The sequence below is a fragment of the Prionailurus bengalensis genome, chromosome E2 (genome assembly GCF_016509475.1).
Source record: "Prionailurus bengalensis isolate Pbe53 chromosome E2, Fcat_Pben_1.1_paternal_pri, whole genome shotgun sequence".
In the NCBI taxonomy this organism is placed as follows: domain Eukaryota; kingdom Metazoa; phylum Chordata; class Mammalia; order Carnivora; family Felidae; genus Prionailurus; species Prionailurus bengalensis.
This window is the reverse complement of record NC_057352.1, coordinates 45107724-45131146: the sequence shown is the minus strand read 5'-3', so window position 1 is coordinate 45131146 and position 23423 is coordinate 45107724. Positions and strand designations below refer to the sequence as shown.

General features: G+C 40.2%; 1 protein-coding gene across 1 annotated transcript in view; it reads right to left on the bottom strand.

Moving 5' to 3' along the window:
- Nucleotides 1-23423, bottom strand: part of NIP7 (nucleolar pre-rRNA processing protein NIP7) — an 81498-nt gene that overhangs the window by 20813 nt on the left and 37262 nt on the right. The gene's annotated exons all lie outside the window — the stretch shown is intronic.

Here is a 23423-nt window from a genome sequence, read left to right as displayed (position 1 = left end):
GCACAGGTGACACGTCCTGACCCATCCCTTCACTGTCTGATAAGCCCAAAGGTCATAGCTCTGAACTTGACCCCACTTTTCCTTCTTCCTGCCCCTTTTCTGGGTTTTCTGATAAGGTGCCCTAAGTCAGCTGTGACACTGTTTTCTCTCTCTGCAAACATAGTCCCCAGGGCGTGCACTCCGCCTGTGAGCTCCCCAGCTGCTTCCAGCTCTCCCTCTGCCCACAGCCCTTTAATTGCTGCATTCCAACAAATTAGCCATGTGACAGAAGATTATTTTTAACTTCAATAGAGCAGCTCCCTCTCTTTTAATATATCATGCTTGGCCCACATTCCCTCGGTGAAAAGGGCACCATCGGCTACTTCTGAGAACTTTTAATTACTCCAATTGTTTGCAAACCTCTTAGAAGCTTGGGGGGAAAAATTTCTTCTCCTTTCCCAGTTTTCCCATTTCCTATTTAACGGGAGCTGTGGCTGAGTCCAACCTGGAGACTTACCAGCTTCAACAGCTCTCCTCAAATCTCCTCCAGCCCCCTCTACCTGTCCTCCTCCACAGGACTTTTCTTCCTTCCTTCCTTCCTTCCTTCCTTCCTTCCTTCCTTCCTTTCTCTCTCTCTCTCTCTCTCTCTCTCTCTCTCTCTCTCTCTCTCTTTCTCTCTCTTTCTTTCAAGTGCAAATCCACTGGGAGAATGAAGGGAGGGCAAGTTCCAGAGTCACAGGAACTGCATCCCAATGACACATGGAGCCTGGAAGGCAGCAGGAATGGACAGGGGTTGGTGCCTGTGGCCTTAGGAAGACTGAGCCCTCAGCATCTGCTAGGTCTTGGGATCCTGCAAGAGGGTCCTAATGATTGAGCTGATTCTGAGTCTAAGCCTTCCAAATTTGAGTAAACCACACAGACCAATGAGCATCTCATTGACCATCACATGGACTAAAAGCCTTCTCCAATTTTTCTGAATGTTCTAAGTCCATGATACTTCTCTAATCTCAGGAGGCCAAGTGGGCTATGTGGCCAGAAATGATTGGTATTGTATCAACTACCATCACCTAGAAAGGTAGAGATCGAGTTTCATTTTGAGTCTCCCAAAAACCGAGAAATGTGCAATTTCTTTTACCTGAGATTTGCAAAGTAATTCAAATAGGTTCTATCAGTATGGAATCATTCCAGATATTATCTATGCTTTATGCATTTTGATGCACAGTGAATTATAAAAAGATAGGTTTGTGTGTGTGTGTGTGTGTGTGTGTGTATGTGTGTGTGTGACAGAGAGAGAAAGAGAGAGAGAGAGAGACAGAGAGACAGACAGAGAGAATGGGGGTTGTTGTGTATTAGTAAAAGGGAAGAAAAAGTGTTCCAGGCAGTAGGAACAGCATATATGCAAGCTGTTGGGTAGGAAAAAGGAGTGTGTTTTGGGAATTTTAAAAAGCCAATGTGACTAGAATCTACAGAGAGTAACACATTATGCTCCAAGAGCCCAGTTCTTTGAACTTTTGAAAATTGAGGTATATTTTACCTAAAACTAAATGCTAATATTTTAGTGTATAGATCAGTGAGTTTTGACAACTGCAAACGCTGCCACCCAAATCCAGATTCAAACTTTTCCGAGTCTTCAGAAAGTTCCCTAGTACCCCTGTCTAGTCAATGCCCCAACCTCGGGCAGCTGCTATTCTGATTTCTATCACCACAAATTTAACTTGTTTGTCCTTGATTTAGCAGCATATAAATGGGATCATACAGTATGTGTTTTTTTGTGTGCACTTCTTTCTACAATACATCATCTGGATTGTTCCAACAGTTCCAATCTGTATGGTGTTTTTCTGTTGGATTTACAGGAATATGTGGTGATAAGGTCAAGCCTAACCAGAACAACTTCATTAATGATAGATTTCCCTAGCATGGGTTCAAGTCACCTGTCATAGACCACAGTAATGCCATTGAGACATGGCAAGGCACTTTTTATTTTTAAAAGGTTGGCAACGGGGAGCCTGGGTGGCTCAGATGGTTAAACGTCCAACTTCGGCTCAGGTCATGATCTCGTGGTTCACGGGTTCGAGCCCCACGTTGGGCTCTATGCTGACAGCTCAGAGCCTGGAGTCTAGTTCAGATTTTGTGTTTCCCTCTCTTTCTGCTTCTCCCCCATTCGTGCTCTCTCTCTTTCTCAAAAATATATAAATATTAAAAAAAAAAGGTTGGCAAATGTACCTCACCCTTTGATCCAGTCATTCTGGATTTAGGAGTTTCTCTTACAGATAGATATCCTCACACATGTGTCACATGATATTTGTGGATGAGTATGAATGAAAGGATTATTTTTCATAGTCAAGGATTAGAAACAAACTTATAAACATCCGTAGGGATCTGATTAAGTAAATAGTAAGTAATCCAGACAATGGAACACTAAATGGTCATGAGAAAAAAATGAGGAGTTTCCTCAGGTCCTGAAACGAGATGCTCTCCAAAATGAAAATAGCCAGGTGCAGAAGAGCATGTGTACTCATTCGCTTACTAAACAGAATTTTAGGGAGAGACTGCAATGTTCCAGACACCATGCTACATGCCAAAGATACAACATTATACAGAATAAAATCCCAGGGTGCCTGGCTGGCTCTGTCAGTAGAACATGCAACTCTTGATCTTGGGGTTGTGAGTTCAAGTCCTACAATGGGTGTAGAGCTTACTTAAAAAAATTAAAATCTTAAAAAAAAAAAGAATAAAATCCCTTCTCTCATGGAACTTGCTTTCTAGTGGCAGGGGTGGTAGAAAAAAATAAACAAATGAAAAATGTATTTGTATAGTGTGCTATCATTAATGTAAAATGAAAGAATGAAAGGGGGGGAAGAAAACTTAAATGTGTTCTTTTATTTTATTTATTTATTTATTTATTTATTTATGTATTTATTTATGTATTTATTTATTTATTTTTAATGTTTATTTATATTTGAGAAAGAGAGAGAGACAGAGCGCAAACAGGGGAGGGGATGAGAGAGACGGAGTCAGAACCTGATGTAGGCTCCAGGCTCTGAGCTGTCAGCACAGAGCCCGACACAGGACTTGAACTCATGAGCTGTGAGATCATGACCTGAGCCGAAGTAGGACGCTTAACCACCTGAGCCACTCAAGCACCCCCGTATTTTTCTTATTTTTTTTAAGATTTTATTTTTAAGTAATCTCTACACTCAATCTGGGGCCCAACTCATCACTCCAAGATCAAGAGCCACAAGCTCCACCCACTGAGCCAGCCAAGTGCCCCACAAATGTGTTCTTTTAATTCTGCACAAAGTATCTATCTCAGAAAAGACACGCCAGAAACTGGTACGACAGAGGAAGGGAGCTAGGAAGCTGCAGGATGAAGACAGAACAAATGTCATTTAATGTTCTGTGTATCTTCTGACTTTAAATTATTGAATGGGTTATCTAATCCAGAATTAATGGATATAATTACAATATTTTGATCAAGTTGGAAGAAGTGTTTGGCAGCATTGCCCAGCACCTGGGCCCTCAAGTGGTGGGAAATGCCTTACGGCTTTTTAATCACGGCAGGAGGAAAGGGCTGGCCCCCAGCTGTCACTCACTGCAGTCATGAACCAAGTCATGGCATCACTCTGGTAAGATAAAAGAGGCACCGAGAGGACAGAAGGAAACAAAATCAGTCTTCAGTCACATATGCTTCATGGGTATTTATAAAAGCCTTAGGCAGCTCCTTCCTAAATTTGAATTAATGTCAAAAGAGAATCATTTCAGGAAGTATGAGTTCCTCTCTTCAAACTTTTTGGGACCATCCCACTCTGGTATGAATCGCATAGAGCCAAGTTCATTCACAGGGAACATCTGTGGGGGAGACGGGAAGCACAATAAAGAAACCATCTGACACTGAACATGGACATCATTGTCTTTTTTCCCAGCTTCCCTTGAGACATCCATTTGTTTGGTTGTGTGGGAAGGAAAGTCTATAAAATGTTTCTGGTTATTATTTCAGTTTATTCATATAACATGTAAAAATGGCAATTTGGAAAAGGAGCTTCACTGAGATATGCATTCTTTGTGCATGTTTGTATTGCAGAAGCTTCACAGAGTTGTTGGAAGGTGGCTTTGTGGCTCCTTGTGGTTTTTAGTTAACCAAAATGATTAAAAAAAAAAGTTTTGCTTTGAATATCAAGTTTGTAATTATTTATCTTATCTCACAATAAATTACCTCTTTCAAAATCCTACCATTATTTTTCTTATATTTTTATTAACTTTTAATTACTAGTTAATACAGGAATACATTCTGGGGCGCCTGGATGGCTCAGTCGATTAAACGTCTGACTTCAGCTCAGATCATAAACTTGTAGTTCGTGAGTTTGAGCCCCATGTCGGGCTCTGTGCTGACAGCTCAGAGCCTGGAACCTGCTTGGGATTCTGTGTCTCCCTCTTTCTATGCCCCTTCCCTACTCATATTCTCTCTCTCCCTCTCTCTCTCTTTAATGAATAAACATTAAATTATTTTTAATAAAAAAAGTAGTACTTTCTTCTTTTTTAAAAAAAAGAGTGTTGCAGATAAAGTTTTGGTTCTCTTTAATCATTTTCCATAATGCTAATTTAATTGGCCTCAAGTATGGCTGGCAAATAATTACTTTATCATAGTGATTTTAATATGCAGCAAAGTTTGAGAATCACTTGTCTAACTGATTTAGGACTCCAATGTTTGGACACTCAACCCCCTGACATGATGGGAAATACATATTTTTAAAAATACAAGAAATAGTTTTCGTTTTTTAAGTGAAGGATGAGATTTGCCTTTCAAAATAGATTGCATTTTAGCAGAAAATTTCACTACGTAAATAAAAAGCCAATATGCATTTCTAGAATAGAGTCTGGGGACAATGAGACCCTAAACTCACCATATAAAAGTTGTCATTGTTGTGGGCATGTTGCACCTCTGTAGATTATTACGATGTGGCTGGAGACTGGGGATTGAGGAAGAACTGACTGAAGAAGTTTCTTGGCTAGAGAAAGAGAGGGCTGTAAAAGACCCTTGTGAAAGAGTCAGGCTGAGACTCTTAAGTTCTGTGTTGTCCAACATGGTAGCCACCAACCACACATGGTTATTTAATCTTAAATTTAAGTGAATTGAAATGAAATCAAAAGTTAAGTTCCTCAGTCATGCTAGCCACATTTCAAGCACTCAATAGCCACATATAACTAGTGGTTACCATATTGGATGTAAGTATAGAATATTTCCCTCATTAAAGAAAGCTCTATGGCACAGTGATACTCTAGAAATAATTGTATGTGGTCTTACCTAGTAGCTAGTTTTAAATGTTCATTCACGCAAAAATGAACTATTGGGACCTCATCAAAATAAAAAACTTCTGCACAGCAAAGAAACAATCAGCAAAATTAAAAGGTAACTGACAGAATGGGAGAAGATATTTGCAAATGACATATCAGATAAAGGGTTAGTATCCAAAATCTATAAAGAACCTATCAAACTCAACACCCAAAAAACAAATAATCTAGTGAAGAAAGGGGCAAAAGACATGAATAGACACTTCTCCAAAGAAGACATCCAGATGGCCAACCGACACATTAAAAAATGCTCAACATCTTTCATCATCAGGGAAATACAAAGCAAAACCACAATGAGATACCACCTCACACCTATCAGAATGGTTAACATGAACAACTCAGGCAACCACAGATGTTGGCGAGAATGCGGAGAAAGAGGATCTCTTTTGCATTGTTGGTGGGAATGCAAGCTGGTGCAGCCACTCTGGAAAACAGTGTGGAGGTTCCTCCAAAAACTAAAAATAGAACTACCCTATGACCCAGCAATTGCACTACTAGGCATTTATCCAAGGGATACAGGAGTGCTATTTCAAAGGAGCACATGCAACCCAATGTTTATAGCAGCACTATCCACAATAGCCAAAGTATGGAAAGAGCCCAAAAGTCCATCCATGGGTGAATGGATAAAGAAGATGTGGTATATAAATACAATGGAGATTACTTGGCAATCAAAAAGAATGAAATCTTGCCATTTGCAACTATGTGGATGAAACTAGAGGGTATTATGCTAAATGAAATTAGTCAGTCAGAGAAAGACAAAAATCATATGACTTCACTCATATGAGGACTTTAAGACACAAAACAGATGAACATAAGGGAAGGGAAGCAAAAATAATATAAAAACAGGGAGGGAGACAAAACAGAAGAGACTCATAAATACGGAGAACAAACTGAGGGTTATGGGAGGGGTTGTGGGAGGAGGGATGGGTTAAATGGGTAAGGGGCACTAAGGAATCTACTCCTGAAATCATTGTTGCACTATATTCTGACTAACTTGGATGTAAATTTTAAAAAAAATGTTCATTCATGAAATGTAATCACTTGCTTTATTACCAAGCCTTCAACTAAGTTTTAAAGACATGAATAGACATTTTTCCAAAGAAGACATCAGATGGCTAATAGACACATGAAAACATGCTCAACATCACTCATCATCAGGGAAATACAAATCACAACCACAATAAGATACCATCTCACACCTGTCAGAATGGCTAACATTTACAACTCAGGCAACCACAGATGTTGGTGAGGATGTGGAGAAAAAGGATCTCTTTTGCCCTGCTGGTGGGAATGCAAACTGGGGCAGCCACTCTGGAAACAGTATGGAGGTGCCTCAAAAAGTTAAAAATAGAACTACCCCATGACCCAGCGATTGCACTACTAGGTATTTATCCAAGGGATACCGGTGTGCTGTTTCGAAGGGACACATGCACCCCAATGTTTATAGCAGCACTATCCACAATAGCCAAAGTATGGAAAGAGCCCAAATGTCCATCCATGGATGAATGGATAAAGAAGATGTGGCATACATATACAGTAACATATAATGGAATATCACTCGGCGATCAAAGAGAATGAAATCTTGCCATTGGCAGCAATGTAGATGAAACTAGAGTGTATTATGCTAAGCAAAGTAAGTCAGAGAAAGACAAATATCATATGATTTCACTCATATGTGGAATTTAAGATACAAAACAGATAAACATAAGGGAAGGAAAAATAGTATAAAAAGAGAGAGGGAGAGAAACCATAAGAGACTCTTAAATACAGAGAACAAACTGAGGGTTGCTGATGAGGTGTTGGTGGGGGGGATTGGCTAAATGGGTGAGGGGCATTAAGGAGGACACTTGTTGGGATGAGCACTGGTAAGTGATTAAATCAGTAAATTCTATTCCTGAAATCATTATTACACTGTATGTTAACAAACTTGGATTTGAATATAAAAAAAATATAACAGCTAATGGGGCGCCTGGGTGGCTCAGTCGGTTAAGCGGCCGACTTCAGTTCAGGTCACGATCTCGCGGTCCGTGAGTTCGAGCCCCGCGTCGGGCTCTGGGCTGATGGCTCAGAGCCTGGAGCCTGCTTCCGATTCTATGTCTCCCTCTCTCTCTGACCCTCCCCCGTTCATGCTCTGTCTCTCTCTGTCTCAAAAATAAATTAAAAAAAATTTAAAATATATATATATAACAGCTAAATGTAACAGCTAATATTCATTGAATAACAGCTAAAAAAATATAACAGCTAAAATGTAACAGCTAATATTCATTGAATACTTATATATTGGTCAGTTTTCTTAGTGGCAGACAACACGTTTCACTCTTATCAATTTAAGCACAAAGAGATTTATTGAAGGGTATGGAGAGTTCACAGAATCTGACTTCGGCTCAGGTCATAATCTCACTGTTTCTAAGTTCGAGCCCCACATTGGACTCTGTGCTGACAGCTCGGAGTCTGGAGCCTGCTTCAGATTCTGTGTCTCCCTCTCTCTCTGCCTCCCCCCCACCACACACACACTTGTGCTCTGTCTCTCTCTGTCTCTGAAAAATGAATAAATGTAAAAAAAAAAAAAGAAAAAGAAAAGAAATATGCTCTAGACTAAACATCCAGGAATGACTTCCAAAATTATACTGGAGAACGGGGTTGACAAGCAAGCTGCAGCCTCGGCCACCATCCAGAAGATTCAGAACTGCTAAGCTGCCACCATCAGCTGCTGGCTCCAGAATAATGTTGCCTTTGCCATGAGCAGCACCAGCAAAATGGATGCTTCACGCCTGCCTCTCCTTCAACAGAGTTCAGAGCTCTCACTCTACAGAACTCCACAGAGTTCACATTTGTCTCACACAAATGGCATCTAAATCACAAACAAAATCGGAGCTGCAAGGGAGTTTGAGAAATGTACCAAGTATTTAGCTTCCTAAGCTAGAAAGAAATTGGAATGGATTTTGAAAGAACCAGTCTAAAGTATCTGCCACAACTCGCCATGTGCCAAGTCCAGTAAACATGTCTGATCTCATTTCATTCCTACAAGAATTCAGTGAGGAAGGCCCTATAATTATCCCCATTTGACCGATGAGGACACTATGGTAAATGGTGGGACTCATAGGATGATCTTAGTTGTGCTTTTCAAGTTAAAGGAGCCCTCTGTCCACTCTAACTAAAGGAAGCACCGAAGGGACAGCTGCCTGGAGAAGCCAGGATGGAAGATGACAACCCACAAGAAGAAAGCAGCAGTCCCAAGGTGACAAAGGACAGCCAGAATGAATCTGAGAACTCAGGAGTGGTGCCAGATCCATGCCAGATTCCAGAGTCCCTGCTCTCCACAAGTCCGTGCTGCCCCCAATGGGAAGAACCAGAACTCACCCACACGTGACAAAGAGTAAGAACACTTTCTTGGTTACATTTCAACAGCCCCAGTTATATCTGTGACACAGAGGGCAGTGCAAAGTAAAGAACTCAGCAGGGAAGGCTTCCAGATGGAGGTGAGTTTTCAGTTGGTTTTAGAGAAGTGTTAGCTTACGTACATCTGTCAGAAGGCAGAGGCTTCAGATGAAAGAACTCACGCGTCTCACGCCAAGACTCAGGGCTGAAGCGGGCAGCCACTGTAGCATATCAGACCAACGTCCTTGCCTGAGGAGGAAGGAGGTGGGTCAGTGTTTAGGAGAAAACAATAAAGAAGCTGGTTGGGAAGGGAACTGATTGCAGGATAAAATCACATGAAACCCTACCTATGATTATAGCTATATTAAAATATTAATAGAGTATATATTGAAATTCAATTAATTCAAATCTCAGTGGGACTCAGAAATTTTCTAAAACTCCAAGTCGATTTGTCCTGATTTGCCTGTCACAATGGCTGCTCCCGGTCCCATGTCTCCTTCCCTGTGAAAAAGCCCAAGCTTCTGGTGCATGGGGGCTGGGGCCCCCCTTTTTTTTAACGTTTTATTTATTTTGGAGACAGAGAGACACAGAGCATGAACAGAGTTGGGTCAGAGAGAGGGAGACACAGGATCCGAACCAGGCTCCAGGCTCTGAGCTGTCCGCACAGAGCCCACGTGGGGCTCGAACTCACAAAGCCTGAGATCGTGGCCTGAGCCGAAGTCGGTCGCTTAACCGACTGAGCCACCCAGGCGCCCTGCCATGTCATTCTTTCCAGGAGACATTTTAGTAGGATCAAAAGATAACCATGTCAGACAGAAGAATAAATCTCAAGGAAATGGGTCACTTGGAGCTGGGAGGTTCAGAATAATTTGAGAAACCAGCGTCAACATCTCAGAAATGCACTAGGATGTGTGTTTCTTACTTACTTCACTTAAGTTTTATCAAACAATATTAGTAACAACATTCTAACAAGTCTTTCCATCTACTTGGTCTTATGCTAAGCAATTTAATATTGCTTTATATGATTTAACCCTCACAACAATTACCTATACTAGAGGCAATTAATATTGCCATTTTACCAGTGAGGAAACTGAGGCTTAAGAAGTCCCACAACTAAGAACTGGACCCTGGAGTCCATAGATTTAGCCATCCTGCTATGCTGCCTTGATTTCTTTATCCTTATTTGTGTTTCCCTATTATTTTTCACACGTTATGTTTGTTTACTCATTGGCCCTTCACTCCTCCAAAGACTAGAAGTTTCTTAAATGTGATGATTAAGTCTGACTCATCTTTTTACACCCTTAACCCCAATACCTGACAAAGACTAGCACATACTACTTAATATGTGTGAGTTAGACAAAGCTTTATAACATAACCATTCACTTTATTTTTTTTATTTTCTTTTACATTTATTTATTTTTGAGAGACAGAGAGAGACAGAGCATAAGTGGGGGAGGGGCAGAGATAGAAGGAGACAGAGAATCTGAAGCAGGCTCCAGGCTCTGAGCTGTCAGCACAGAGCTTGATGTGAGGCTCAAACCCATAAACTGTGAGATCATGACCTGAGCTGAAGTCGGACACCCAACCAACTGAGCCACCCAGGTGCCCCACTTTATTATTTTTTTTTTAATTTTTTTTTCAATGTTTATTTACTTTTGGGACAGAGAGAGACAGAGCATGAACGGGGCAGGGGCAGAGAGAGAGGGAGACACAGAATCGGAAACAGGCTCCAGGCTCTGAGCCATCAGCCCAGAGCCTGACGCGGGGCTCGAACTCACGGACCGCGAGATCGTGACCTGGCTGAAGTCGGACGCTTAACCGACTGCGCCACCCAGGCGCCCCTATTTTTTAAAAATATTTATTTATTTTTTAGAGAGACAGAGACAGACTGCGAGCTGGGGAGGGGCAGAGAGAGAGAGGGAGACACAGAATCCAAAGCAGGCTCCAAGCTGTCAGCACCGAACCCACGCAGGACTCAAACTCATGAACCATGAAATCATGATCCGAGCTGAAGTCGGCCGCTTAACCAACTGAGCCACCCAGGTCCCTTCATTCACTTTATATACTTATACACAATGACTCTTGCAGATAGTCACAGCTTCTGGGTAACAAGTTGATGATGTGAGTCCTCTCATTTCATATATTGCCATGGTCAAGTGTGAGGGTCTTAGAGTCAGATAGTTACAGGTTTGAATCCTGCCTCAGCCACTTATTAATGGTATAGCTTTGGGCAAATGTTAAAAGAAAAAAGTTTTGGAGCACCTGGGTGGCTCAGTCGGTTGAGTGTCCAACTCTTGATTTCGGTTCAGGTCATGATCCCAGGGTCGTGGGATCAAGCCCCACATTGGGCTCCATGCTGAGTGTGGAGCCTGCTTAAGATTCATTCTCTCTCTCTCTCTCTCTCTCTCTCTCTCTCTCTCTCTCTCTCCCTTTGCCCCTCTCCCCAACTTGAGTTCTCTCTCTATGTCTAAAAAAAAAGTTTATAATTTATAAAGGGTTATTTGTAAAAAGAGCACTGCTCTTGGGTCCTGAAGAAATAACTGGAAAAGTTAATGATTCCAATGCTTAAAAATATATCTGGGCGCCTGGGTGGCGCAGTCGGTTAAGCGTTCGACTTCAGCCACGTCACGATCTCGCGGTCCGGGAGTTCGAGCCCCGCGTCAGGCTCTGGGCTGATGGCTCAGAGCCTGGAGCCTGCTTCCAATTCTGTGTCTCCCTCTCTCTCTGCCCCTCCCCCATTCATGCTCTGTCTCTCTCTGTCCCCAAAATAAATAAACGTTGAAAAAAAAAATTAAAAAAAAATATATCTGTGTGTACAGGCACATCAAAAGACGCTCAACATCCCTAATCATCAGGTAAATGAAAATCGAAACGATAATAAGATATCTACCTCACTCCTGTCAGAATGGCTACTATCAAAAAGAAATAGCAAGTGTTGGTGAGGCTATGGAGAAAAGGGAATCCTCATGCACTGTTGGTGGGAATGTAAATTAGTGCAGTCACTATGGAAAACAGTCTGGGGTTCCTCAAAAAATTAAAAACAGAACTACTGTACAATCCAGCAATCACGTTTCTCGTTATTTATCCAAAAAAAAATGAAAACACTAATTTGCAAAGACATCTGTACCCCTAAGTTCATTGCAGCATTATATGCCATAGCCAAGATTTGGAAGCAACATAAATGCCTATTGGTAGATTAATAGATAACAAGTGCTATGTACCTGCAAAGGAATATTACTCAGCCACAAAAAGAATGAAATCTTGCCATTTATAACAACACTGGTGGACCCAGAAGGTATTATGCTAAGTGAAATTTCTCAGAGAAAGACAAAATATGGTATGATTTCACCTCTATGTGGAATCCAAAGAAGCAATACAAATAAACAAATAAAACAAACCAGAAACAGATTCATAGATACAGAGAAAAAACTGATGGTCGCCCGAGGGCTGTAGGATGTAGGAATGGACGGAATAGGGGAAGGAGGTTAAGAAGTGCAAACTTCCAGCATAGGGAATATAGAAAATAATATTGTAACAACTTCATATGGTGACAGATGGTAACTAGACTCACTGTGGTGACCACTGGTGATGTATATAAATATCGAATCACTATGTTGTATACCTGAAACTAATACGATATTGTATTTCAGTTATTCTGTAATGACAAATATGTACCTGATCAAAGTGATAGACAGGTGGGTTCTCAGAGGAGCTCAGTGTCTCGCTACAGTAGCCAGCAGCCTGCTGACCCTCTCAGCTCCTCCTACTGAGAAAGATGGAGAAGCAAGAACAGGGAATTGCTGTGGTTAAATGTTAACTTGTGTTTATTTCTCTACAACTGCAGGCTGTTTAATTTGGCCAACCCAGTGAAGATTCTTTGGTAAACTTGTGCATAATTTCTAAACACCAGACCTACGACCTTTACACACATGCTAAACATTTATAGAGTGGAAGAGTTCTCTTTTTTCTCCGTCAGTGAATTGAATAAATACCAACACCCTCCCCTTTCCCCCCGAAAAAGTATTCTGTGATCTACACTAAAGATAAATTGGTAATAATTCATCCTGATCAGCAAAGGGTTGTAAAGCAGATTCTTTGATAAGCCAATTAATTCCAGAAGGCACTGGGGCTTATTTCTTCCCGATACTGATTTATATTCTCAAAGCCATAGAATGTTAGAGCTGGAAAGAAACCTTTTAAGATTATCTCGTCAAGCCTTCTGATTTTAATGGAGGAGAAAACTGTGCACTCCAGAGAGGAAAGTTTAGACTCACGGACAAATGTTAATAAAGAAAGAATCATATAGAAAATATTTTGTCATAATAATTCCTACAGCACTGTGGTTATTGTTTTTTGTTCCTTTTATAATCTGGTGGTCCAAATACAGTATTTGGGCCTGGACTTGGAAATCTGTGGACACTAATCTTCAGCTTTGTGCTGACGTCAGAGATATTTGAGGAGCACTGCTGCCCCCTGCTGGAAATTTAAAACCTCACAGGTTCTCAAGGTTCTATGTAATTTTTTAAGTCAAAAAAATTCTAAAAGTAATATTTCCTTAAGTTAGTAAGCTTAAATTTTTTTCATTTTACTTATTTCATAATGATAGAGAGAACACATGCATGTGAATGGGGCAGGAACAGAGGGAGGGAGGGAGGGAGGGAGGGAGGGAGAGAGAGAGAGAGAGAGAGAGAGAGAGAGAGAGAGAGAATCCCAAGCAGGCTCCATACTCAATGCAGATCTGTGGCAGGGCTGGATCCCACAACCCTGGGACCATGTCCTGAGCAGAAGTCAAGAGTCAGATGCTCAACCAACTGAGTCACTCAGGTGCCTCCTGTTAGTAAGTTTAAATAGTATGGAAGGGTATAAAGAGAAAGCCAATACTTGCCCCCTTCAATAATACTTCCCAGTGATAACTGCCATTAACAATTTTATTGAACATTTTTGCATAATTTTTTACTTATATATTTGTATATGTCTGTGCACATGTATATAATTTTATAGATATGTAGGAAAATGCCATGAAATGTCTTATAGCTTATTTTTCTTTATTTTGGATATTTAAAAGCTTCCTAATTTTTTTTTAGAAACATATCTTGAATATTTTTTAAAAAGTAGTCTCTATGCCCAACGTGGGACTTGAACTCACAACCCAGAGATCAAGAGTTACATGCTCTTCCAACTGAGCCGGCCAGGCACTCCCAGGTGCTCCTGTCTTGAGTAACTTTTTAAAAAAATTGTATTTTAGAGAGAGAAAAAGCATGCCTGTGAACATGGGGGAGGGGCAGAGAAAGAGAGAATCATAAACAGACTCCACACTCAGAACAGAGCCCAATGCAGGACTCAATCCCACAACACTGGGATCATGACCTGAGCCAAAATCAAGAGTCAGATGCTCAACCTCCTGTGCCACCGAGGTGCCCCTTGAACATCTTTTCAAAGCAGTATATTGACAACTCATTCTTTTTTATGGGCGGATAATAGCCCATTGCTTGGATGTACCATAAATTATTCATTCAGTCTTCTTTTGATAGACTAAAATGTACATCTCTCTAAGAGCAGGGAATTTATTTACTATTTTGTTGTTGTTACTCACCGCTGTCTCCAGTAATGAGAATAATACTCAACAAAGTTTGCTTAGTAAGTAAATGGACACTTTCCTAGTTTTAAGAATTTGTTTAAAAACACTGTTCTGAATGCCTTTGTGCCCATATTTTTGTGCATTGGATAAAGTCTAGGAGGAAGTACAGGTTCAAAGGCATGTGAATCTTAAGTTTTGACAGATACTGCCAAATTTATCACTTTTGATGAAGAATGGATCCAGATGTTTAATAATTCTATCATTCCCATGACTGACTTGACACCAAAACCAGAAGCTCCCAGAGAATTAATGAAACATGGCTGTTTTCTGCACATCCCTTTTCTGCTCTAATTCAGTAGTGGGGTGGCACAGAATATTTAACATGCCCCGCCCCCCGGCGTGATTCCCATGCACACTCAGAACTGGCAATAGCCACATAATCTACCCATGTCTTGCTACACTGCAGCAGATGGGAATGTGCTCCTATATCCTAATCTTCATGTGGTAACTCATTTGTTATTCACCTGATGCTTATCGAGTGCCTACTGTGTGTAAGACCCTATGCTCTCTCAACCACACGCAAGATTGTACAGGGGGTGTGGTATGGATTTCGCCACTGCCATGGGTGGTGGTGCTGGGGGCGAACGGGTGAGTTTGTCGGTATACGTGTTGGCCGGTGGCTGGGGTTTGGGGAGGGAGCAATGTGTGGGTGAAACTTGGGAATCCTGCAGCACGACAGTGGCAGAAATTTTTTAAAGGCCCAGCCCTGCCCTCAGTGACACGTATGTGTGTCTAACAAACATGGAGCCAGCGCAACTTCTAGCTCTTCTTAGGCAAGTGCTACTGAGGGTCGCCAAAAGCCGAGGAGTGGGGCGGGGCACAGCCTTTCCCCCCTGGGCCCTTGTAAGCCAGATAAAATATCATGCAGATGCGACACATGTGGGAAATGCGCCATGGACAGCCAACAGATGGCAGTCATAAAAAGAGATGACAGATTCCACCGTCATTCACGACCCACCCAAATGTCACGTCCTCTGGGCTCTTTCCCTGGCAGTTCCTGCCCCAAGCAGGTGTTGTTTTCATGTACTCCATGGCAGTTAAAATATAACAACAGAAGGAAAAAAAAAAACCCACCAGAAAACAAACTGCTACTACTATTCCCCAAGGCTTACTGTATCATAACTTCTGACCACATTACTGTATGACCCCATTTTATTCTCCCGACAGTGTAGCGAACTCAGAGAAGTTAAATAACCAGACAAAGGCTACACAACTTGTTTAGTAGATTGATCTTCACATCCTTTTTGCTTGCACATCTCATCACATAATTTTGAAAAATTTTGTATCCCTAGAAACAGACATTTATGTGTGAAATGCATCTACAGCCACTTAATTTATAACAAAGGAGGCACTACAGAAAGCAGGGGTGTTTTGTTTTATTTTGTTTTTTGAGAGAGAGACAGAGACAGAGACAGAGACAGAGACAGAGACAGAGACAGAGGGAGAAAGAGAGAGAATCTTAAGCAGACTCCACATTCAGCAAGGAGCCCAACAAAGGCCTCAATCCCACAGCCCTGGGACCATGACCCAAGCTGAAATCAAGAGTCAGATGCTCAACCGACTGAGCGCCCAGGCGCTCCTGGATTTTTTACTAAATGGTGCTGTAATAGCTAGATACCCATATGGGGAACACAACATCAAATCCAGGTGGATAAAAGACAAATGTGAAAGACAAAAATCTACGACTTTTTAGAATATATGAAAATATTTTCTCGGCTTCTGAATAGGAAAGGATTTATTAAACAAGCCACTAACTGCTCAAGATAAAGGAAAAGAATGATAAAGAGAATGATTCAATTACACTAAAGTTACACATTGTGGTTCACAAATATACTACAGAGAGTATACTAGATAAACTACAGAGTAAGAGAAGATAATTGCAACAAATGTAACCATACGCTCATCAGCTTGTTGCAACATTAGGCAAAGGCAACAGTGTTAAATGGTACCACTACTTTGGAAAACAGTTTGGCATCCTTTTTGTACAAATGTTATACAGTTGCTACTTGAACAACATGGGTGGTTTGAGTGAATTGTACAGGTCCACTTATACATGGATATACACTTAATATTTTTTCTTATACTTTTCTTTATTTTTAGTAAGTTCTACATCCAATGTGGGGCTGGAACTCATAACCCTGAGATCAAGATTCACATGCTCTGCAGACTGAACCAGCCATGTGCCCTTTCTCTTAGAATATTATTTTTTTTATTTTTTTAATGTTTATTTATTTTCGAGACAGAGAGAGACAGAGCATGAACAGGGGAGGGTCAGAGAGAGGGAGACACAGAGTCTGAAACAGGCTCCAGGCTCTGAGCTGTCAGCACAGAGCCTGACGCGGGGCTCGAACTCACGGACCGCGAAATCATGACCTGAGCCGAAGTCGGCCGCTTAACCGACTGAGCCCCCCAGGCGCCCCGACTCTTAGAATATCCGTAATAACATTTACTTTTCTCTAGCTTATTTTATTGTAAGCATATAGTATATAATATACATAACATACAAAATATGTGTTAATCAACTGTTTATCAGTAAGGCTTTTGGTCAACAGTAGTTAAGTTTTGGGGGAGTCAAAAGTTACATGCAGATTTTTTACTGTATGGGGGTCAGTGTCTCTAAATTCTGCATTGTTCAAGGGTCAAGTGTAGTTCACAATTAAAAAGAAAAGAAAAGAAACCACTGACTAACAATGTGTATCTCTTTCCATATTTTAAAGTTGACATCTAAAAGTTTCCATCTTGGGGCACCTGCGTGGCTCATTCAGTTAAGTGTCTGACTTTGGCTCAGGTCATGATCTCATGGTTCGTGAGTTTGAGCCCCACGGAGCCCAGAGCCTGTTTCAGATTCTGTGGCCCCCTCTGTCTCTGCCCCTCCCCCACTTGCACTCTCTCTCTCAAAAATAAACATTAAAAAAATTTTAAGCCTCCATCTTACTTTTTATTACTTGAACAACAATGCTTATAGAAGCCTTATGTTTAATTGTCCCAAATAGAAAACAACCCAAATATCTATGGAAAATGACTAAATTGTTGATTTTCATAAAATATAACACCACTCAGCAATAAAAAGGAATGACATGGATGAATCTCAAAAACGCTGTTATGCAAATGAAGTCAGACATAAAGGGTATCTGCTGTATGATTCTGTTTATATAAAATTCAGAAACAGACGAAACTAAGATGTTTGAAATCCAAACAGTGGTTGGTGGATGAGGAGTGACTTGAAGAGGGCATCAGGGAACATTCTGGGGTGATTCATCACACATTTAACTAGATGCAAAATATGTACTTTCTGGCACATTATGCATCTTAACATTTAAAAATAAAACTGTGATATCACTGCCATAAATACATCCAATGAAATATAAGCACCATACTGATTTGATATTCACCATCATCCATTTAAAAATTTAAAAATATGGACAAGCCTTTCTTGACTAGTCATTCATTTTAAATCATTCTTTTTATCCTTGAAATCCATGTCTCCCACCATATATTACTCTAATGTAACATGTTTTTATGTTTGAAAGTCCCTTATTCATCATCTATTTCTCTGCAACAACATATGACCATGTATTTACATTTTTTCTTTTTTTAGATTTTAAAGTCTTTAAAAATATGCTATCACCACAAGGGTTTAAATATTAATTTTCTTTGGACTTAAGCTAACATTATAAGTTATACACTAATAATATCAATCAAAGCAGCATAAAGTTATGTCCACTGAAAGTTAATCTCTTAATGAAATGAATGAAGGAGTAGTTAATGGGACCTTAAGTAGTCTTTTTTTTTTTGAGTTTATTTATTGAGAGAGAGAGAGAGAGAGAGAGAGAGAATGCACATGTGCACATACAGGGAGGGGTAGAGAGAGAGAGGGAGGGAGAGAATCTTAAGCAGGTCCCATGCTCTTACCGTGAAGCCAGAACCAGGGCTGGAACTCACAAACCATGAGATCATGACCTGAGCTGAAACCAAGAGTCAAACGCTTAACCGACTGAGCCACCCAGGTGCCCCAGGACCTTAATTAGTCTTGAACTATGCCAGTATTGGTATCCAAACTTAGTTTCTTACAACATAATATATACCAGAGTGGGATGTAGATTATATGCCTTACCTTTTGCAAGGTGGGAGACAGATGATTGGGACAGAGAAACTGGCAGGATCTCTGACTTTGGAGTATTCTCAGATCAGTTTTAAGAAAGATAACACATGAAGGTTGATCCCCCTTGAGAAGTCTTCATGCTTAGGGATGTGTATAATTCCAGTTTGAAGATGGCCAGTTTAGAATGTGCTGGAGATGGAATTCTATGTCTGACTACCAGCCTAGATTCTTTCAACTGTGCCATACAATCCTATTTTATTTCTTATCACTTTGACCTAAAACAACCATTTTAGGAATATTTATTTGCCTTTTGGGGGACGGTGGGCAGCTATGGAAGGAATACATTACCATTGCTCAAAATTAAAATATAGTATCATTTTTACATGTCGGTCTTCCATCTAGACCTTGAACTCTCACAGGGAAAAATTAGTGTTTTATCTATATTTGTGGCCCTAGAACCTACTGAGCTTCAACTCACAAAGCAGGGCCTCAATAGATGTTGAGCAAATGCCCATGGAGGACTAGACTATTTTTTTTTCTATGATCTCACAGCATACTACCTAAAAAATCTTACCTAATATAAGACTGGAAATGTCCTGTCCTGGACTGGAAGTTATTAGGCTCTGAAGCTTTTCTTGAGCTTCATACATGAGTCAGGCATCATGCTAAGGCTTCATTAAGGATAACATTTATTGGGGATCTTTTCCCTCTACTCCTGTAGAAAATTAGGAAAAATTAGAAAAGTCTAAGGAAGAAAATATTTGAAATCTCTTGTCATTCTATCTTGGTTAATATAAATAGATCTGGATTTAAAATTGGACTCAGACAACAAAAATCAAATCAAATCAAATCAAATCAAAAAATAAAAGTAGGAGGCAGACATAAATTCATTATAACATCTTGGGGAATGGAGCCTCATGGAACCTCAGTTTATCCATCTGTAAAACTGGCATAATAATACCATTTTTTGTAGGATTTTGATGAAGATTAAATGAAATAACAGCATTTATTTACCCTAGCATAATACATGCTAAACAGTAAATGTTAACAAAAAAAGTGTACATGATTGTAACTGACATAAATTTGTGGTCACATTATATGTTTCAATTATTTTTCTCTTCTTATTATATCTTGAGCATGAAATCATCTTTGGGTACACATTTATTTATTTTCTTGTTTTTTATGGGGGGACATAATTTTTATCACAGAGAAAATTTCTTACTATGAACACACCAGGAGTTACTTAATAACCTTATTTTTAGATCTTTCTAGTTCTAATTTTTTGTACACTATCAGTAATGCTGAGATGAAAATGCTTGCACTCAAATCTTAGTGCACTTTTACAAGTATTTCTACAGAATGAATTTCTAAACGATGGAAGTTTTATGGCTTCTGCTATTTGTTGTTGTTTGTTTGTTTGTTTTTGTTTTTTGTTTTGGTTTGGTTTGGTTCCCCTGAATTGCTCTTTGGAAAGTTTTTATAGATTTACAGTTTCACCAGCACTGGCCAAAAGTACCTGTTTCACAGCACCCTCCCTGACACTGGGTATTATTATTTTTTTTAACCTTGCCAATTTAATTGACATGTATCAGGCATTGTTTTACAGGCTTTACCTCATTTCATCTTCACTACAATCCTGTGAAGTGTCCATTTGGCAATCTGTCCTCTTTAGCAGATGGGGAGAAACAAGACTACTAGAGGTTAAGTTCTTACTCAAGCCAGTAAATTATTAGGCCAGGAGAAGCCTGTTGATCATTAACTTGCTGACTGTAGCTTTTCCCCTATACCCCACTGCCTCCTGCTGGTGCCCAGAGGAAGGGCAGGAAGCACTGAAGCTCCTCAAAGCAGAATCCTTAAATAAGAGTTGAATATTTGTGGTGAGTAAAGAAGAGACAACCATATGATGGTGCGACTTTGAAAAATGAGGAGAAAACTAAACAAGCTTTACACTTAATGTTTACACATTTTATGTAAGTTATAGCTTAATTTAAAAAAAAGGAAAGGAAAAATGAGAATTTTGGTAGAGAAGAGGAGGAAAGACTTTTCAGGAAAATACTGGATGCGTTAATAAAAATATTTTATGCTTACTGAGCCCAAATAATGAGCCAAGCCCTCTGTGAAGGGCACTGGAAATAGTAATTCACTTAATTTTCATACCACCCCATGAGGCACGTCTATTGTTTGTGCCTCACAGATAATATAACAGAGGTAGACAGATGGTTAAGTAATTTGCCCAAGCTTATGTGACTAACAAGCAGAAGAGTCTGAATGTGAGATAGGTAAATTGGCTCCTGGTTAAGGCAGGCAGGCTGGGATGGCAAAGTAGCCCAAATCACCAAAGATCTGTCACACTTAGAGGCCTCTTCCTATTCTGGAATGTCCACAACACAGAAACTTGGAAAGACCAGGATACTATACAGATTCAGGTCTATGTCTAACTAATTCAAGGGTCTAGCATGTGATTTCTCAACCTCAATGATGCTGCCACTTGCCCACCTGAGTTATCCTTCAGTGGTCCCAAACTGGGTCTTTGCTGGCACTAACCCAAAGGGTCAGGTAGAAGAGGCTTTGAAGCTCAACCTGTTGCTGGGCCTCTCAGGGAGGGGGCACACCACTCACTACAACTGGTATTTCTCTATTTGGTATGGGTACTGGTTGGCAGATTCCAAGAGTATCAAAGAGAGCTATTGGTGACTCACATCCTATGTCCCCACTTCCTTCCTACATTGACTCCAGGCCCACTTAGTTCTTTGGAAATACTCCTTACCCATTCATTACCCTGGCTGTGGAAGATAGGGATAATGATGTTTCCAATGAAGAAATGGGGAATGGACTCTCCAAGGTCTATTGGCAAGCCCATCACAGGAAAAAAAAAAAAAGTAAGGTTCAGGAATGTGTCCAGCAAGGTGAGGGTTGCAAGTGGATTTGGAACTGGAGTTGGACAAGAAGAGAATCTGGAGAAGGAGAGAAGGACCATGATTTTTTTTAAGTCCTCTCCAGGCCAATCTACAAGGACAAAAAGGGAGAAAAGAACTCAGGGAAAGTATCCTGTGCAGTCATAAAATTACATAGTCAGCTGTTCTGTATCTAGAAAATCACAACACAAACACATAAGAACTGGGAGTTTGTCCTAAGAATGTCTCTGTTTCGGTAAATATAGTTTGCTGGTGGGCATGAAATTACATTTCAATAAATATAATTTGCTGGTGGTATGGTCTTTCAGTGTGTATCAAAAGCCTTCCTCATGTGCCTAGTCAATTTGATCCAACCTCAAGAAATGTGTCAGGCTCTGGGCTAGGTTCCAGGATGTAGAGTGAACAAGAAACTAACTCTGAACAATGTATTTCAGGAAGGATGATATATGAGCTGCTAAGGAGGAAGCAGCAGGGCGATTTAACCCTGCCCAAAAAGCCAAGAAAGGTTGAAATTCTCTTAAATGAGGCTTGACTGACAAGAAGGACTTAGTTAGGCTAGAATAGACAAGATGAAGGTTCCAGGGCGATTGAGTAGCAGGTGATAAGGAAATGTTACAAGTTGCACATACGTGGGGTGCCTGGGTGGCTCAGTAGGTTAAGCATTTGACTTTGTTTCAGGTCATGATCTTGTGGTTCGTGGGTTCAAGTCCCACCGCAGGCTCTGTGCTGACAGTTCGGAGCCTGGAGCCTGCTTCAGATTCTGTGTCTCCCTCTCTCTCTGCCTCTTCCCCTCTCACACTCTCTCTCTCTCTCTCCCAAAAGTAAACAAACACTTAAAAAAATAAAAAGAAGTTTTACAAACGTGAGCTCAAAATGAGGTTGGCAAATAGGCAATCTCTTCAGGCTTGAAATGTAAAGTTAAGGCGTCTGCAACTTGTTCAAAAACAAAAGGGAACTGTCAAAGAGTATTAAGTGAAATATTTGGATATGTGTTCTACTGTGTATCCTTCAACTCACTAATTCTACTTTAAGGACATGATCTTAATGAAATAATTTTAAATTTGTGCAACTATACTGTTAAAAGTATGTTTCTAATATTGAGACTGTCTAAAATTAGAAAAATTTGAAATTTCCTAAACATCTTACAGTAGGGGCTTAAATAAAGAAAACTTTGGTTCACCCATATATTAGAATGCTAAAGATTAGTAGCTGCTAAAGATGCTGTAGGGGAAAAAAATGTAATGGCATGGAAAGATGTTGATTATGCATTAAATGAAAAATGAAGGTTATATAAAATATATATAATATAATGCCATTTTTAGTAAATACACACACACACACACACACGGTATGCAAAAGACATTGGACATAGGCTATAAACCTAAACTGCACGTCAGTTTATTCTTGCCTGTGAGATTATGGGTGATTTAAATGTTAATCATTTGGGGCGCCTGGGTAGCTCAGTCGGTTAAGCGTCTGACTTCAGCTCAGGTCATGATCTCGCGGTCTGTGAGTTCGAGCCCCGCGTTGGGCTCTGTGCTGACAGCTCGGAGCCTGGAGCCTGCTTCGGATTCTGTGTCTCCCTCTCTCTCTGCCCCTCCCATGCTCATCCTCTGTCTCTCCCTCTCTCTCAATAATAAATAAATGTTAAAAAAAAAATAAATGTTAACCCTTTTGCTTATTTTTTTAAATTGTTCCACAGCAGGTACTATTTTTGTAATTAAGAAAAATTATATGTCTTATATGTCGAGAGGTTTCTGGGGTGCCGGTCATATTCTTGACCTCGATTGGGTTTACACTGGACTTTGCTTTAAATTGTTAAAAAAATGTAAATCTATTTAATAAAATTTCCATAATGTGTGCTACATTTCACAATTTTAAGTGCTAAATAAGCTGCACGTATTTATCTTTCAGTATCTTTTTTTTTTTAATTTTCTTTTTCAACGTTTATTTATTTTTGCGACAGAGAGAGACAGAGCTCGAACGGGGGAGGGGCAGAGAGAGAGGGAGACACAGAATCGGAAACTGGCTCCAGGCTCTTGAGCCATCAGCCCAGAGCCTG